The sequence below is a fragment of the Gigantopelta aegis genome, chromosome 6, assembly GCF_016097555.1.
Source record: "Gigantopelta aegis isolate Gae_Host chromosome 6, Gae_host_genome, whole genome shotgun sequence".
Classification (NCBI taxonomy): Eukaryota; Metazoa; Mollusca; class Gastropoda; order Neomphalida; family Peltospiridae; genus Gigantopelta; species Gigantopelta aegis.
The window spans coordinates 92,516,653-92,535,511 of record NC_054704.1 but is presented as its reverse complement, the minus strand read 5'-3'; the positions used below and the strand labels follow the sequence as shown (position 1 = coordinate 92,535,511).

General features: G+C 34.5%; 1 protein-coding gene across 1 annotated transcript in view; it reads right to left on the bottom strand.

Annotated features, from left to right (window-relative positions):
- The window catches only part of LOC121374254 (VWFA and cache domain-containing protein 1-like), a 79,642-nt gene that overhangs the window by 58,618 nt on the left and 2,165 nt on the right, over nt 1-18,859 (bottom strand). The gene's annotated exons all lie outside the window — the stretch shown is intronic.

Genomic DNA, 18,859 nt, shown 5'->3' with positions numbered 1-18,859 from the left:
CAAAGACAATTAAACCTCAAAACACAGCCTGGGCAAAACAGGGAAGATATTAGACTGTTTTCTTTTATCATCATTAGTAAATGTACATGTATGTAAAAAACAAAAATTAATGCTGTTCAAACAAAATCATAATTAATAAAATTCTTAAACATATCATGGTAAACTTTGTTTGACACCCAATAGCTGATGTGTATTTGTGTTAGGGCGTCGTTCAATGATCATTTATTCATTGATTCATTAATTTCAGAGTGTTAATTAAATACCTGTAAATTCATATCATATACACATTATCTTGTATTTGTTTGCATGTTTTAAAGTACATGTACTGTAAAAAAAAAAAAAAAAAAAAAAAAATGTTTGTCTGTGTTTTCCACCCTAACTGGCGTACTTGTTAACAAAGCTGTTGCCCTCACAGATATTCACATACATAAAGTCTATTCCAAATAAAATTTAGTGGGAAAACATATTTCATACCCCAGACAGGACAGCACCTACCACAGTCAAAGGGAGATTTGTGCACACTTTATCCCAGACATAAACTTTAATAATATTTTATATAGTGAAACATCTCTAAACCGGACACCCTCAGGACCAAGTAAAAAGTCTGGTTCTAAGAGGTATCCGATTTAGAGAGGTTCTCTTCTGCACAGATATTTAAAAAGGGACATGAAAAATGTCCAGTTTTGAGGGAATTCCGGTTTACAGAGGGTTCCGTTTTTAGAGGTTTCACTGTATAAGTCAGGAAGTTGCCTAAAAGGGTGCAAACACACGGAATTATAACCCTAAAATCAGCTCAGCCGAGCACTCTATAACTATATATTATTGCCAGTCAAATCCTGGGCTTGCACCTGCAAGTTGCTAGACAATCTTGCAGCTTTAGGGGGTGGGTGGGAGAGAAAGACCACAAATCAGAGGAGTTCGCTACAGTATTTGCCAAGAAAGAAAAAAAAAACTAAAACCCACAACTCAGCAGCAGTCGGGCTGGGTAATTCACAATATGCATGATGGCTTCTCGGCAAAGGAAAGAAGTGACAAAATAAATTTATGGACTATAATTATGTATCATTCTCTATGCATGGCTGGCGTTTATAGCCTGGCCCAGTTCAAAGTGGGATGGGATGAAATGGCTTGCATGGAGACGCAGAAGTAATCAGACAGAGGCAAAAAGACACAGCAGTGCTAACGTTAGGGCCATAATATCTGGATAACTGCACAAAGCAATGTTTTGAGTATGTGGGAAAATACTTAAATATTACTGCAGGCTCCAGCCTGTCTACAGTTATGAAGACCCTATCCATAACTTTTAAAGCAGCCATTTGAGGATGAACAAATTTCTGGCAGCAACTCAAGAGACGTTTTCCACAAAAATCAAACATTTTGTTCATTGCTTTTTAGCACAAACCAAAGGATTCTGGCCAGTACATTAGGCCACCTGCAGGAAAATCTAAAAATTATATTTTTTTACATTTGAAAATCAGATCTAAAAACTACCAACTTGTTTTCCAGTCAGGAATCACCTGTCTAAAGCATTCAGTCAGCAAAAGGCAACTGCATTGCCACTCAGTATACCCAATGCACTTTTTAATAAGGTTCAATATAACTAGCTTTTGCTGTCCATCTTTAAGCATTATACATATTCAGCTATAAAATTTATATCAATACCTCTGTTCTAGAACTGTTTCAATTTCTAGATTTTGCTTTGAACAAGATTAAAATTTCAGAAGTAAAGACTGCTTTCCACTTCTCAAAATAAATTGAAGGTCAACAAATTTATGATATTCCTTACTTGTTTAATAGTGTATTAATTAAATAACATTTAACGTTATCACATTCGTACAGCTGTACCGACATGAGTTTGTTCATTTCTCGATGAACATAAAAATAATGTTGTCACTTCATATTGGTAATCTGTCTTATTGAAAATTATTGTTTAAAACCCCCCAAAAATTCAAATTCAAATCCAACTAATACATGATTTTTTAGTGTTATTATTTGTAGGTAAGTTTTAAATTTAATTATAAGTATTGTCTGTTATTTCTTTTACATTCATCTGGGCATGAACAAAAAACAATTGTTTGCAAACTTCGCTGATGAACATAAAAAAAAAACCCAGACAATCATTAAATAAAATTTTAAAATACAAGTAAGGTTTTGCTTTGTTATGGGGGGTTTGGTTTTGTTTGGTGTTTTTTTTAACAAAAAACTTCTAGAAATTACATGTCCACACATGTACAAGTATGTCTTTTCACCTTTCCTTCTGTACAACAAGTGCATACTTCCAAAATGTTTTGCTATGTTACAAATGAATGTTGTATAATAGTAGACTTTTACTGCATATTATATGACAAGAACAGTAAACGGAGAAAAAAAATGTTTGCGCAGCAACCTATTATTCACAAAGATCGGGCAGAAACAATGTAGTATTTATACTTCCACGCTGCATATATTAGCCTTCACGAGGCAGTAAAAAAAAATGTGTCTGTTGGCGACAAGATTTGTGAGAGGTTAGTAAGTGTACAAGGACTTAGAAGCCAACATGACATCCATAAAGTCAGGCTTGAGACCCTGTTGAGGTATAAGTAACAAACAGATCTGCCTGCATTAAGAAGGTTAATACTTGGTATAACAAAACACAGAACTAGCATCTAAATAATTATTTCATTTTGAGTTTATTATTTTTATTTACAGCACCATTTTTTCTCTCATAAATTTGTCCAATTATATGCATTTTTGTCTTTTAATATAGGTTTTTATTTCATTAAAAGCTCAAGTATGCAATCTAAGCTACGTTGTGAATTTAGCAGGATTCCATGCTTGTATGGATACCAGATTTTAGGTTGGTAATATTATACAAGATGGAATCCCCAAATATCTATATTTATTCCGGCAGAATCATAGAAACAGATCCCAAAATTTATTCAAACAAGCAGAAACATAGTCCAAGTTTCCTTTTAGAGGAGATACTGATTAAAAACTTAAATGTTTCACACCTCAAGCAAATGTTCTAACCATGGAACTACATGTGCAATATGTATGTTCAGACATAGAAAACCCCAAACACGTACGGGTTAGTGTAAAATAGACCTGGTAACATATGGGTTACATAACTTACAAATTTATCAAGTTCACAGGTTGCTAGTAAAGCCCTCTTCATTTAATTACTTTTTTTTATGTCACACTCCATATCCAATATATTTTCATCATTAATTTATTTTAACAATTCAAGACTATTTGAGACAGCTGATGTTCTACACAGTTGTTCCTTAATAAACTTTCTTAATAATTTACTAGTTTTATAAAATACTGAAATATTTTCAATGTTCATACTATACATTTAGTAACACTACCCCATAGCAGTTTAGGTTCACTATTGAGTTATATCCACAGAAGGCCTCTTACAAAGACACACCAGTCTGAGAGATGTCTTTACACAGCATCAACCTTTGTGGACTTCAAAAAGTTTTAGTTTCAGTGTTACTCCCTGAATATTTATGACAGAAGTGGTGGGCTGACTTTTGACATACATGACATATGTCACATAAACCTCTTTTGAGACCGTCACACAAAGGTAACACTTTTTATAACTTTGTCTTTAGTATGTGTATGTGTGTGTACACATAAGATGATCATTTACATGCATATGTAATTATATATCTGCATTAAAGACAATCATATTCCAAAACATCCTCTCGTCTTTCTTTTTTTTTTTCTTTTTTTTTTTGGAGATGGGTGATTGAGAGAGCAAGTTGCATAATGTGTAATTTAAATAACAAATCTGCATGATTCATTTCAAGTTTATGTCCTTCAAGACACGTAACTTCATCTGTCACTCAATAAACTTAAAAATAGTTTTAGATGGTATATAAACCTCACACAAAATGGAAGCTTGTGTAATACCCTATATATAATATATATGCATGTTCAAAGAAAACAATGTTGTTAATAACACTTCAGCACATTGTATACTGTGCTTATTTCAGTGTTCGACAAATGTCTGAGAAAGTCACTAACCCTCATATAAGATCTGGCTAAAGCCCATTAGCCCAGACCAAAAATTCACTAGCCGGGACCAATGGCTAGTGGATTTATCGAACCCTGGTTATTTCGACACTTGATGAAGACTGAAAACCTGCTGCCACCATAAAGGCTATTCCTGACATAAAGCTGACCAGAGATTTTCTATATCAAGAGAGCACATACCATGGCCATGTGCCCATTAGAGGGCATTGATTGGAATGGGAAAAATAGATATGACAGGATATACCAGTTGTGGAGCACTGGTTGAGACAGGAATACAGATGGAAAAAAACCCCAGTGAGTCTGCCAAGATTCAACTGATGCACCTCCAGGGAACATTTTGTTCAATATCGTGATTAGAGATCACTACAGAAAGAAAGAAAGAAAGAAAGAATTGTTTTATTTAATGACACATTCAACACATTTTATTTCCGGTTATATGGTGTCAGACATATAATTAAGGACCACATACATATTGAGAGAGGAAACCCGCTGTCACCACTTCATGGGCTACACGTTTGGATTAGCAGCAAGGGATCTTTTATATGCACCATCCCACAAAAAGGGTAGTACATAACAATTTTCAACTGATCACAAACTGTTGCTAATCACAAATGTTTTAATAAAATGTTTCCTGACCTCAGGTAATCACTATACTGAGTTAAATCCCATTCCTCAACCCATGTTGAAGAACAAAAAGTATATTTCTACATTTTTACTTTTTAAGCCTCCCTTAACCTTCTGAGTACTGCAGGCGAGATATCTCACCCGACGTCACGTCAGTCGATATATACTGTACACTGTATACAGTGCATTTCCCAATTCATATTTCCCGCCGTTTTGCATACGACACTCACCGGAAACGGAAATATAATTAAAGAAAAAAGATTTTCGGCAAGTATTTTCGCTTGACAACAATGGCGGCACGTCGCGGTCATTTTCAGGGATCGATAGCTGATTGTGACAGCTAATTTGATAATAAATTTGATAGTTTTACCAACAACGAAAATTACCAAATATTGCAATATGAATCGTAGTTCGGGTTTAAAAAACAATTCTGGTTCGAAAACCACTGTTATCGGGAATAATGGACATAAATACTGGACAGTTGGCCACAAATGCCCGTAAGTAAACGCAACTTTTTCGATTTTTTGCCTAATTTTAATCACCATTAGCCGATCTAAAATAATAAAAATTACAAAAAAAAGACACGAAAATAATACTTACCGATTCATATATGAACTTTATTTCATGTATTTATGAAACATTTAAGTGAATATATGTGAGTAAAAATTATAAACTTGTACCCACTCGACGTGGTTTTTGTTAAAAATTAATCCAGTAGTCTAAAGGTTAATTACTTAAAGTAAACACTGGACTACTGCGACCTGATTTACTATTTCTTATTTTTATTTTTGTTATTGAATGAAGAAAAAAGAAACATGTAGGGAAAAAGTGAAATGATGGTGATTGTTATGAGGCGGTCACGTTACAGAAAACAATATTTTTCAAAAGACTGCCGTGCACAGTTGAAGGCAATCACTAGGAACAATTTCTCATATGAAGAAAGCTCTTAAAGTTGAGAATTTATCCCGACAACTGTCTTTTCATTTTACACGTCACTTGACCATAAATCCTCGACAGAAAGTAAAGCCATTTTGAAAACGCCCAGCATGAGAATTTTACTGCCAGTTTTCTCCAGCTCGCACACACAAGCATATATATACTGCCAAGAGAAACTCAATGGGTAAATATTATAAAGTGTAACAATTACTTTAACCACCACAGAATAGATTAAAAGCTAGACCCTCTGTACAAGTGAAGCACTCTGGATACTAAATTAACTAATAACAGAGATGCAGATTATCGTGGCCTTTTCTTATCAAAGAATAACAATACAAAATAACAAATGTTTGTGATTGCATTAAAATTTGAATAAAGGTTTTTTTATTTTGTAGTAAGAACATTTCCACATAAATACTTCATTAACTTATATTTCTGGTTAAAATTATACATTATTGATCAAGCATGCATCTCAAGTTTTTAAGCTGTTTCCATAGGTTCATGGTTAACGAAAAAGTCAATGTAATGGTATTATACATCTAAGGATTTATCCAGAATTTTTCACCAAGGTCCCACGTCTGATGGAATTGGGTCAATTAGCACTAGTAAATTATATTTGGGATACTTTTTCAGGCCACAGAATGACACAGTACACCACTGTTAACATAATTTATTAGAATAAACATAATTAAATATATATATACTTTCTCTTAGGAATGGACCTTTGTGCGAACCCACTAAATGCCTGGATAAATCCATAACACCCTACTGAAATATGCACTCATTCTCACTGTCTACCAGCTACTGTCAGGATGACTATGTAGAATTCGAACATCATATATGTTTTACTAGCTGTTGTCAAAATCAAATTATATGTATACATGTAGGCAATTCCAGCATTATGGACATTCTACTAGCTACTGTCAGAATCACTATAGACAATTCCAGCATTATGGACATTCTACTATATTGGTAATCCAGCGTTATAGACATTCTACTAGCTACTGTCAGAATCACTATAGACAATTGCAGCATTATGGACATTCTTCTATATGGGTAATCCAGTGTTATAGACATTCTACTAGCTACTGTCAGAATCACTATAGACAATTCCAGCATTATGGACATTCTACTATATTGGTAATCCAGCGTTATAGACATTCTACTAGCTACTGTCAGAATCACTATAGACAATTGCAGCATTATGGACATTCCTCTATATGGGTAATCCAGTGTTATAGACATTCTACTAGCTACTGTCAGAATCACTATAGACAATTCCAGCATTATGGACATTCTACTATATTGGTAATCCAGCGTTATAGACATTCTACTAGCTACTGTCAGAATCACTATAGACAATTGCAGCATTATGGACATTCCTCTATATGGGTAATCCAGTGTTATAGACATTCTACTAGCTACTGTCAGAATCACTATAGACAATTCCAGCATTATGGACATTCCTCTATATGGGTAATCCAGTGTTACAGACATTCTACTAGCTACTGTCAGAATCACTATAGACAATTCCAGCATTATGGACATTCCTCTATATGGGTAATCCAGTGTTATAGACATTCTACTAGCTACTGTCAGAATCACTATAGACAATTCCAGCATTATGGACATTCTACTATATTGGTAATCCAGCGTTATAGACATTCTACTAGCTACTGTCAGAATCACTATAGACAATTGCAGCATTATGGACATTCTACTAGCTACTGTCAGAATCACTATAGACAATTCCAGCATTATGGACATTCTACTATATTGGTAATCCAGCGTTATAGACATTCTACTAACTACTGTCAGAATCACTATAGACAATTCCAGCATTATGGACATTCTACTAGCTACTGTCAGAATCACTATAGACAATTCCAGCATTATGGACATTCTACTAACTACTGTCAGAATCACTATAGACAATTCCAGCATTATGGACATTCTACTAGCTACTGTCAGAATCACTATAGCTAATTCCAGCATTATGGACATTCCTCTATATGGGTAATCCAGTGTTAAAGACATTCTACTAGCTACTGTCAGAATCACTATAGACAATTCCAGCATTATGGACATTCTACTAACTACTGTCAGAATCACTATAGACAATTCCAGCATTATGGACATTCTACTAGCTACTGTCAGAATCACTATAGCTAATTCCAGCATTATGGACATTCTACTATGTTGGTAATCCAGAGTTATAGACATTCTACTAACTACTGTCTGGATCACTATAGACAATTCCAGCATTATGGACATTCCTCTATATGGGTAATCCAGAGTTATAGACATTCTACTAACTACTGTCTGGATCACTATAGACAATTCCAGCATTATGGACATTCCTCTATATGGGTAATCCAGTGTTACAGACATTCTACTAGCTACTGTCAGAATCACTATAGACAATTCCAGCATTATGGACATTCTACTATATTGGTAATCCAGTGTTATAGACATTCTACTAGCTACTGTCAGAATCACTATAGACAATTCCAGCATTATGGACATTCTACTATATTGGTAATCTAGTGTTATAGACATTCTACTAGCTACTGTCAGAATCACTATAGCTAATTCCAGCATTATGGACATTCTACTATGTTGGTAATCCAGAGTTATAGACATTCTACTAGCTACTGTCAGAATCACTATAGCTAATTCCAGCATTATGGACATTCTACTATGTTGGTAATCCAGAGTTATAGACATTCTACTAACTACTGTCTGGATCACTATAGACAATTCCAGCATTATGGACATTCCTCTATATGGGTAATCCAGAGTTATAGACATTCTACTAACTACTGTCTGGATCACTATAGACAATTCCAGCATTATGGACATTCCTCTATATGGGTAATCCAGTGTTACAGACATTCTACTAGCTACTGTCAGAATCACTATAGACAATTCCAGCATTATGGACATTCTACTATATTGGTAATCCAGAGTTATAGACATTCTACTAACTACTGTCTGGATCACTATAGACAATTCCAGCATTATGGACATTCCTCTATATGGGTAATCCAGTGTTATAGACATTCTACTAGCTACTGTCAGAATCACTATAGACAATTCCAGCATTATGGACATTCTACTATATTGGTAATCCAGCGTTATAGACATTCTACTAGCTACTGTCAGAATCACTATAGACAATTCCAGCATTATGGACATTCCTCTATATGGGTAATCCAGTGTTATAGACATTCTACTAGCTACTGTCAGAATCACTATAGACAATTCCAGCATTATGGACATTCTACTATATTGGTAATCCAGAGTTATAGACATTCTACTAACTACTGTCTGGATCACTATAGACAATTCCAGCATTATGGACATTCCTCTATATGGGTAATCCAGTGTTATAGACATTCTACTAGCTACTGTCAGAATCACTATAGACAATTCCAGCATTATGGACATTCTACTATATTGGTAATCCAGCGTTATAGACATTCTACTAGCTACTGTCAGAATCACTATAGACAATTCCAGCATTATGGACATTCCTCTATATGGGTAATCCAGTGTTATAGACATTCTACTAGCTACTGTCAGAATCACTATAGGCAATTGCAGCATTATGGACATTCTACTAGCTACTGTCAGAATCACTATAGACAATTCCAGCATTATGGACATTCTACTATATTGGTAATCCAGCGTTATAGACATTCTACTAACTATTGTCAGAATCACTATAGACAATTCCAGCATTATGGACATTCTACTAGCTACTGTCAGAATCACTATAGGCAATTCCAGCATTATGGACATTCTACTAGCTACTGTCAGAATCACTATAGGCAATTCCAGCATTATGGACATTCCTCTATATTGGTAATCCAGCATTATAGACATTCTACTAACTACTGTCTGGATCACTATAGGCAATTCCAGCATTATGGACATTCTACTATATTGGTAATCCAGCGTTATAGACATTCTACTAACTACTGTCAGAATCACTATAGGCAATTCCAGCATTATGGACATTCTACTAGCTACTGTCAGAATCACTATAGACAATTCCAGCATTATGGACATTCTACTAACTACTGTCAGAATCACTATAGACAATTCCAGCATTATGAACATTCTACCAACTACTGTCAGAATCACTATAGGTAATTCCAGCATTATGGACATTCTACTATATTGGTAATCCAGCGTTATAGACATTCTACTAACTACTGTCAGAATCACTATAGACAATTCCAGCATTATGGACATTCTACTATATTGGTAATCTAGTGTTATAGACATTCTACTAACTACTGTCAGAATCACTATAGACAATTCCAGCATTATGGACATTCTACTATATTGGTAATCTAGTGTTATAGACATTCTACTAACTACTGTCAGAATCACTATAGACAATTCCAGCATTATGGACATTCTACTATATTGGTAATCCAGCGTTATAGACATTCTACTAACTACTGTCAGAATCACTATAGGCAATTCCAGCATTATGGACATTCTACTATATTGGTAATCTAGTGTTATAGACATTCAACTAGCAATTGTCAGGATCACAATGTGGTTATTCCAGTGTTATAAGAGTCTACTAACTACTGTAAAAATCACCATGGGTAATCCAGACCTTGCTTTTTAAGGTGTGCAGGTGCGATCACGCTTGTACAGTGCACATAATTTTAATCTGATGAGTGTGAAAAACAGTGCGCGTAAAATACATGTGTATATGTATATTTCCACTGTTTACAAAAATCAACAGTTTTCATAGCTGATAGGAAGGTCCTGTTATTAAAACAAATAAGAATTAAAAACATGGAAGTGGCTTCCATGCAGTCGTTAAATTGGTATTTCTCTTTGTTGAACAAATTGGGAAATACTGGTCTAATAAACAATTTTGTAGACGTACCAGTCAAAATCCAATCGCAGCTAGAGTGCCTATTTTATTTATTCTGGAGAGTACTTTTTCACTCGCCTTAGCATATTGAGGTGTACAATTTTTCACTCGCCTGTAATTTTCAAAAACCAAGGACTGGTAATCCAACGTTACAGACATTTTACTAGCTAGTCAGGATTACAATGTGAGCAAATTGGGGCCATTACAGCTGTTCTGCTAGCTACTGTAAGGATGACTATGAGCATTTCCAGCATTTTGGATATTTTCTTAACTAGTCTGGATCATTAAATGGTTAATTCCTGCATTGTATATTTATTTTAGTAGTACTATATGAATGATTTGTACTTTATTTTGATGATAGGTTATGTTTTACCAATCTGGAAACGGTAAAGACGTAAAACAGACTACAAAATATTCACACCATAGATCACTCAAGCTTTTCATCATTTGCAAGAGTAGAGAAAAGTTCAGGCTATCACATTTATCTTTATAAAAGCACTAGGCCATGTGCCCGAATCTACATGATAGCCCAGCTTCTTTTTTTTTGTTGCTTTTTTTGAGTGTATGATTAGTGCGTACCCGACAGTCTGTGCTAAATGGATCGTAACTATTTAACTGGCTTCACAGAACTGCGTCAAGGCTGGGTCGCCAATGAAATGCCCACCTATTCGTGCTCTTTCAAATGACACTAATTCACCCAGTGTGTCGGCACACTGGCCATGCAAAAGGCCCCCAGGTTATAAACACGGCTTCTTTTCTTCTTCGAAAGATCAATGAAACTCCCAACAATGGAGGTAGTGGGCTGCTAGTGCCTCCAACACCTGAATGGCCGCTGAGGCCTGTGCAAGGACAATGCGAAGTTGTCGAAATGCTAGATGGACTTTATCTATCAAAATAAACTCTTATAACTGAATGCTGTCACAACGCAACTGATTCAACTGATACATTAATCTGATGTTTGGTCTATTTATTGCAGAGAAGTATCTGGCTGCTTGATAAAATTATCTGTTTAGCTGTTGTTTTCATTGTTAAATTTAAACATGCTCCTATCCTGGCCCCAATAAGGAGTGCAAGGCAGATGGATAAATGTATACAGTCATAAAATAAACACCACAGCGTTTGCTTCCAAGAAGATATAACAGTAAACTTCAGCATTTGTTATTGCAGTTTATCAGATTAACATGTTAACCTGATCTGCCATGAAAAATGTTGTCTTTTACTTGTTGTGTAACTTAAGATGATGTGTTGAAATACGATTAGTTTACAGTGGTATTTAATACATGTAGATTTATGGCAGTGTCTTCAGCTAATGAGGTGCATTTGCTGTGAGAAATAAATATGATGTCACTTAAATATCTTATTATATACAGACTTATTAAAAGTATCTCACTAAATATCTTATCAAGTTGGTAAAACATAATAATAATATTAAATTGTATTTAAAACATTTTAATTTGTATTTATTATGTTATAGTCATCAGAAGATTACAGCAACTGGGGTGGGGGCTATATATTAGCCCACTATATGTTACACTCATTACATTAATTTGTATTTATTATGTTATAGTCATCAGAAGATTACAGCAACTGGGGTGGGGGAGCTATATATTAGCCCACTATATGTTACACTCATTACATTAATTTGATTTTTAACAGGGATTTATTATTTTTAAAGTTTGGCAGCAGTGTCCACTCCACCTCCCGACACTTATGTAGAAAGTTTATCATTCAAAATACACACATAAATGATTATATTTACAGGATATATATAAAATACTAAACAAGTTTGCCTGTCATACCATTTTTATGCAATGAGTGAACAGTTTTGGCATTTGATGAGCAAAAACCTACTACATTCCTTATGTTATAGCCCACTGCAAATGATAGATATATATCACACGTAAATTTAAACATCACATTGATTAACGCAATGTAAAAAATGTACAGTTTAGATTTTGGCGCACAATATGACTGAATTGTTGATTCGACCTGCAAGACTGAGATGACGGAATGGGACTGACTAGATGATCATATTTTGTACACAGGGCCATAAAAAAGAGTATCAGTTTGACGACAGACATTTGACACAACATCGTTTTAGCTTCGTACACAACAGGCCCAAATATAACAGCCGATCTTATCAATTCATGGCCAGATTTCGTAATGGTACACATTTAAATTATACTGTTTTGTACAAACACAGTTAAGATACGTTAATAATACCTGAACAAAATATTTTCAACAGCAATTTTGCACTTCGTTCATAAAAAGGACACTTCATTCACCAAGTTTATTTTATTGCAGGGGAAATGCAAAGTGATGTCATTCGAATACCGACATAATTCAAATTAAAAAAACCCTCACAGACCACTGACCTATTTAATGTCCTAACCTTACCTGAACAAAAATAATTTGATTTGTCCCTAAATGCACTTTATTCAACCATCTTCATAACCACCATACTCCATTTGTAAATTATGGCAATGGTCCATAATTCAAAAACTAAAACTGCCGAGAGGGTTGACATGGATTTCACTCCATCATGGTTCAGTTAAGGTGATGCGACAGCTAGATTTGGTTTGCAACAATTAATGCAATTTTTATTTATATTATCCGTTTTTAGAGAAATAAGGTCCTTAAATCCGTGACAGTATACCTTTAACATATAGTTGTCACACACAGTCTAAACAGTAAAATACCAAATCCACTTTCACCATGTACATACAGAATATACACATACAGAATACTCTTGGAAGCAAGGAAGCTTTTGTATGCAATTACCCACAATGAGCAAATCCTTTGACATACCATTTGTGGAGCAATACACAAGAGAAGAAAATGAATGGATTTATTAATGGTCAATGATCCTATTACCCATCAAACCTCAGATCTTGAGCAATCTACCTGTTGGACTCCAGAAAAATCTGATAAGTACAAGATAAGCCGGTTGTCTGGTTATGGTTTATTTTCTCAACACATCACAATAACATAAATTTGGACCATTCAAAGACTATAATGCACACAAAAATAATGCAAATATTTTAATATATTTTCATTAGTACAGTTTCAGGAAACATTTTGTTCAGTATCACGCCACGACTTGCTACACAAGTTCCTGATATTAGTTTATTACTGCACAAGTTTAAAACATTAAACAGCAGTTGCTAATCAATTTAAGTTTGACCAGAAATGTCGCTAATCAAAATTTTAAAAACAAAAATGGGCCTATAATGTTCACATGATATTGAAAATGTTTATAGACACAAAAACTAAAGGGATTTAAAACAAATAATGTTTATATTTTTTTTAAAAAGCCCTCCACCTAAATGTGTTTCTTTTGTTTTGTATATTGCAAGTTAAAAGTTTTGCTAATATGTTTTTTAAAAATATATGAAGCACTGGTTTCTGCAAATTAAGTTCTACCATTTTTACACTGACACAGTGATAGTGATAACATTAAATCTGCACACATGAAGACAATGGTACAGATCTTGCCAAACTTCACACACAATACAACAGATCACAGGGCTCATGTGGACCCTCCAATAAACATTCTTAATAGCAGTTCAGACCAATAAACCACACCGAGCAGCCATGGATTATGCAACATCACAATACACACAGAGACATTAACCTTTCATCGGCAATAACCATGAAACTTTGGACAATTGGGCCACACTGACTGATACCAAAGTGATGAAAATTTACACACTTTTGTGGGAATAATGTGTCTTCAATGAATTCCTCCATCGGTCATTTGAGCAAAAGAAATGATAAATGACCATTAAAGCAGCTGAAAGTCAACAGAATTCATGGGTACACTCCTTAAAAGGCCATTCACTTTAACAGTGCATTTTAATGGGGGTGGGAGGAGAGATATGAATTCTGTTGTTTAGTTTATAAATACATGTTTAGTTTATAAATACATGATTATGCACTATGTGCCTTAAAAACCCAGTTATATTGTGCAACTTACAATATTTGTATAAAAATTAATAAAAAATATTTAATTTAAAAACATAATAAAAGCTTAAAAGCACAGCACGTGATTTAAAGCTAGAGACTTTCTTTCAGGTATAATGTCAAGTTTCCTGATTATAGATACCAGGTTTTGGAGTGTTTTAAATGAGTGCAAGATGTAGCCCAGTGGTAATGTGCAGTTGGTCTAGGATCAATCCCCATCAGTGGGCCCATTGGGTTATTTCTTGTTCCAGCCAGTGCACCACAACTGGTATGGCCCAAAGGACATGGTATGTGCTAACCTGTCTGTGGGGTGGTGCATATAAAAGATTGATTGACTGGAAAAGTGTAGTGGGTTTCTCCTCTAATAATATGTCAGAATTACAAAATGTCTGATATGCAATTGCTGATGATAAAGTTAAAAGTGCTTTGTTCAGATTTGTGAACATTGTTCTTATTTTCTAGTGTTTAAAAGGATGTACATGCAGACCATAGTTTTTAAACACTAAGGCATATTTTTCACTATTACAGCCGTTTATGATCACTGAAATCAAACACAACTTACATTTTATTGTTTATATTATCCATTTTCGTACAACCGAAATGTTTCTGGTCATCCTGGTGTTTTCAATACCACAAAATGCATTTTTTATATTTTTAGAAACGCATGTGCGGTTATGGAGTTATTTTTTTAGTCTATTTTTAAGGGTATTTCAACATCACAGACTCTTGTTTCACTCTGTTGTATCCAAATTTGTTACAGGAAGGAACAAAATGTTTTATTTAACAATGCACTCAACACATATTTATGGATATACGGCGTCGGACATATGGTTAAGGACCACACAGATATTAAGACAGGAAACCCGCTATCGCCACTTCATGGGCTACTCTTTTCGATTAGCAGCAAGGGATCTTTTATATGCACCATCCCAGACACATACCACAGCCTTTGATATACCAGTTTTGTTGCACTGGCTGGAGCGAGAAATAGCCCAATGGGCCCACAGACGGGGATTAATTCCAGACCGACCGTGCTTCAAGTGACTGCTTTACCACTAGGCTACGTCCCGCTCCCTTACAGGTTTGTAAATTAACCAAACATTTAGTGTCCATTTTTATGGGTTGAAACTAGAGTCTAGGTGAATATGCCTTAGTGTTTAAAAATTAGGGTCTGTCTCTTTAATAATTGTACAACTGTAAATACGTATTTAGGCCTAGTCCACTTTTAATAATGGGGTAAAATATTTTTAAAATTACTGACTCTATGGCAAGAAGATTTTTTTTTTTCAATTCTTAAAACTCTGCTTTATGGTACTCAAAAAGCTTTTCCCAAATGTATGTACATGTAGCAAAGACATGCAAATTTGGATTCAGTTCACAAATACGTGGATAAAGTCAGCATATGAACGAAAGACTGGATCAAAGTTGCTGCACCCAAAACAAACGTCTATGATGATAAAAGGATCTCATCAATGGCCAGTTTGGGCTCTGGCTTCAAAGCGACCCAAATAGCTACGCTTCCACAAACAGAGGGAAAGGCAGGCGAGTTGAGCGTGTAAAGCAAATATGTGACGGATGATTGTGTTGCCTGTCTAAGGCCACAAACCCATGGCCTTCCTCTCACGAGAGTACAGCCCACCCTAAAAACAAACGGAGGAAGAAGCTCAGAAGAAGAAATGCAGACAATCAAAACGTGAATATGGATATAAACCTACTTAGTGCCCTCATTGTGCTACCTTCTAAGATGTGGTTTAAGTACTTTCCAAGACTTGTAAATTGTCTTTGTTATGTTTATGACAAACAAAATTAATGCAAATTTTATTATTATTTATTTTAAAATAAATATTGTTTGCAGTTTCGTATTACAACAGCTATAAAGGTTTCATGACACACAGGTCCACATAAAAATATGTCGATTTTGACAACATAATCCCAGTATTCAAATCTGTCATCTATATAAATCTATTTTATTAAATGAAAACTGTGCAGGGCTTCTAGAATTTTTATAAAATCCACTAGCCATGGGATCAGTGATTAAAAGAATTTACTAGCCACGAATAAAAATTCACTAGCCCTACTTTAAGTTTATACAATTTTACTAAATAATAGTAATAATCACAAATGTCACCTGAAGAGGGAGATAAAGCTTAAAAACACTCACATTGGTGGGTTGGGGAAGGATATTCATATTTACAATATAGACAACTGCAACATTTGACCATTTTGTTTTCACTAGCCATCAGGCATGGCAATAGTAGTTATTTATTAGCCCAACATTGAATATCACTAGCCATGGGAGTGGGGCTACCATAATCTAGAAACCCTGACTGTGTTTCTATGTATTTATTCAATGTTTACAAAAATATAATTAGAAATTTGTACCAACTTCAGTTATGTGGTACTTCACCAAAGGAAAGAAAAGTTGTAATATAGTGTTGAAGACTTCACATGTATTTCTTGGACAAATTAATGTGATGTTATCATTTCGATTCTAAATTTTAATTTTATCTATCTGTGACATTTGTATTTTTACACATTTCTTTACACTGTTTTTATTTAACTCTTGAATTTTTATAAATTGATGTTGATCATCACATTATGTTTGCATACTTCACCATTGTCTGACACCTAATAAACATCTATTCTATCTATTCTATTCACGTTCATGTAAGTATTTTTTTAAAGTTGATTCGTTGATGTGTCTGTATAGATATGTAAGTGTAATGTTCAAAGTTTACTCCCATGGTTTAAGTTTAAAAGGGTATGACAAGAACAAGTACAAATCTCAAAATATACAAGACCTTGCTTAAAATTCTAGCAAATTGTTCAATTTTACAATCTCTGTGGGGATGTTTCATTGGGGATGAGCCAGAGTTCACCCTGGATCAGGGCAAACACTTTTATAACATATAGGACAACTTCCATTAATTCTGGGTAGGCTCAGATTTTAACTTAACCTTCTGAGTACTGCAGGCGAGATATCTCGCCCAACGTCACGCCAGTCGACATACTGTACACTGTATACAGTGCATTCCCCAATTCATATTTCCCGCCGTTTTGCACACGACACTCATCAGAAACGGAAATATAATAAAAGAAAAAAGATTTTTTTTTCAAAATGGTGGCTTTTGTTTTGATTTTTTCTATTGAAAATACCTTGAAATTTTGAGTTCAAAAAGTGGTTTTCGTCAAGTATTTTCGCTTGACAACAATGGCGGCACGTTGTGGTCATTTTTAGGGATCGATAGCTGATTGTGACAGCTAATTTGATAATAAATTTGATCGTTTTACCAACAACGAAAATTACCAAATATTGCAATATGAATCGTAGTTGGGGTTTAAAAAAAAATTCTGGTCAGAAAACCAGTTATCGGGAATAATGAACATAAATACTGGACAGCTGGCCACAAATGCCCGTAAGTAAACGCAACTTTTTCGATTTTTTGCCTAATTTTAATCACCATTAGCCGATCTAAAAATAATAAAAATTACAAAAAAGACACGAAAATAATACTTACCGATTCATATATGAACTTTATTTCATGTATTTATAAAACATTTAAGTGAATATATGTGAGTAAAAGTTATAAACTTGTACCCACTCAACGTGGTTTTTGTTAAAAATTAATCCAGTAGTCTAAAGGTTAACCATCAACTTTTCATTTTTGTTTATCATGTCATAAATTATTCCTTTATAATTTCATATATGTAGGTTAATTAAATATATATTGAACCCTGATAACCAAGAAAATGGCAAAAAACATGCCGCCCACAGCAGTTTTGTGGTTAATGTGTAAGAGAGTCCATGAGTTTTATTAGAAATCACAGCGGCAATCTTCACGGCATTGCCAATTGCTGTGGTTAATTGCCAGGGTTGTGTGTGTATATATATTAAAAGTTTGTTTTGTTTAATGACACCACTGGAGCACATCGATTAATCAATGGCGACTGGATGTCAAACATCTGGTAATTTTGACATATAGTCTTAGAGAGAAAACCTGCTATATTGTCCCATTAGTAGCAAGGGATCTTTTATGTGCACCATCCCACAGACTGGCTACCACATATCACTGCCTTTGATATACTTTGATAATATAAATCATAAGTTTATTCATGTTTATCTAAGGTATCCCACATTGTTGTTTAAAAAGATACATTACAATTCTGATTAGGAATCTAATTTTACAGCTAATTTCTAGAATTACTTTTCACTTTCTTACATAATTTATTTCCAGTTACATTTGGTAATTCTTACATTAGAGAGAAAACCTGCCACATTTTTCCATTAGTAGCAAGGGATCTTTTAAACGCACCATCTCACACACAGAATAATACATATCACTGCCTGTGATATACCAGTCATGGCGAACTGGCTCGAATGAGAAATAGCCCAATGGGTTCACTTACAGGTAT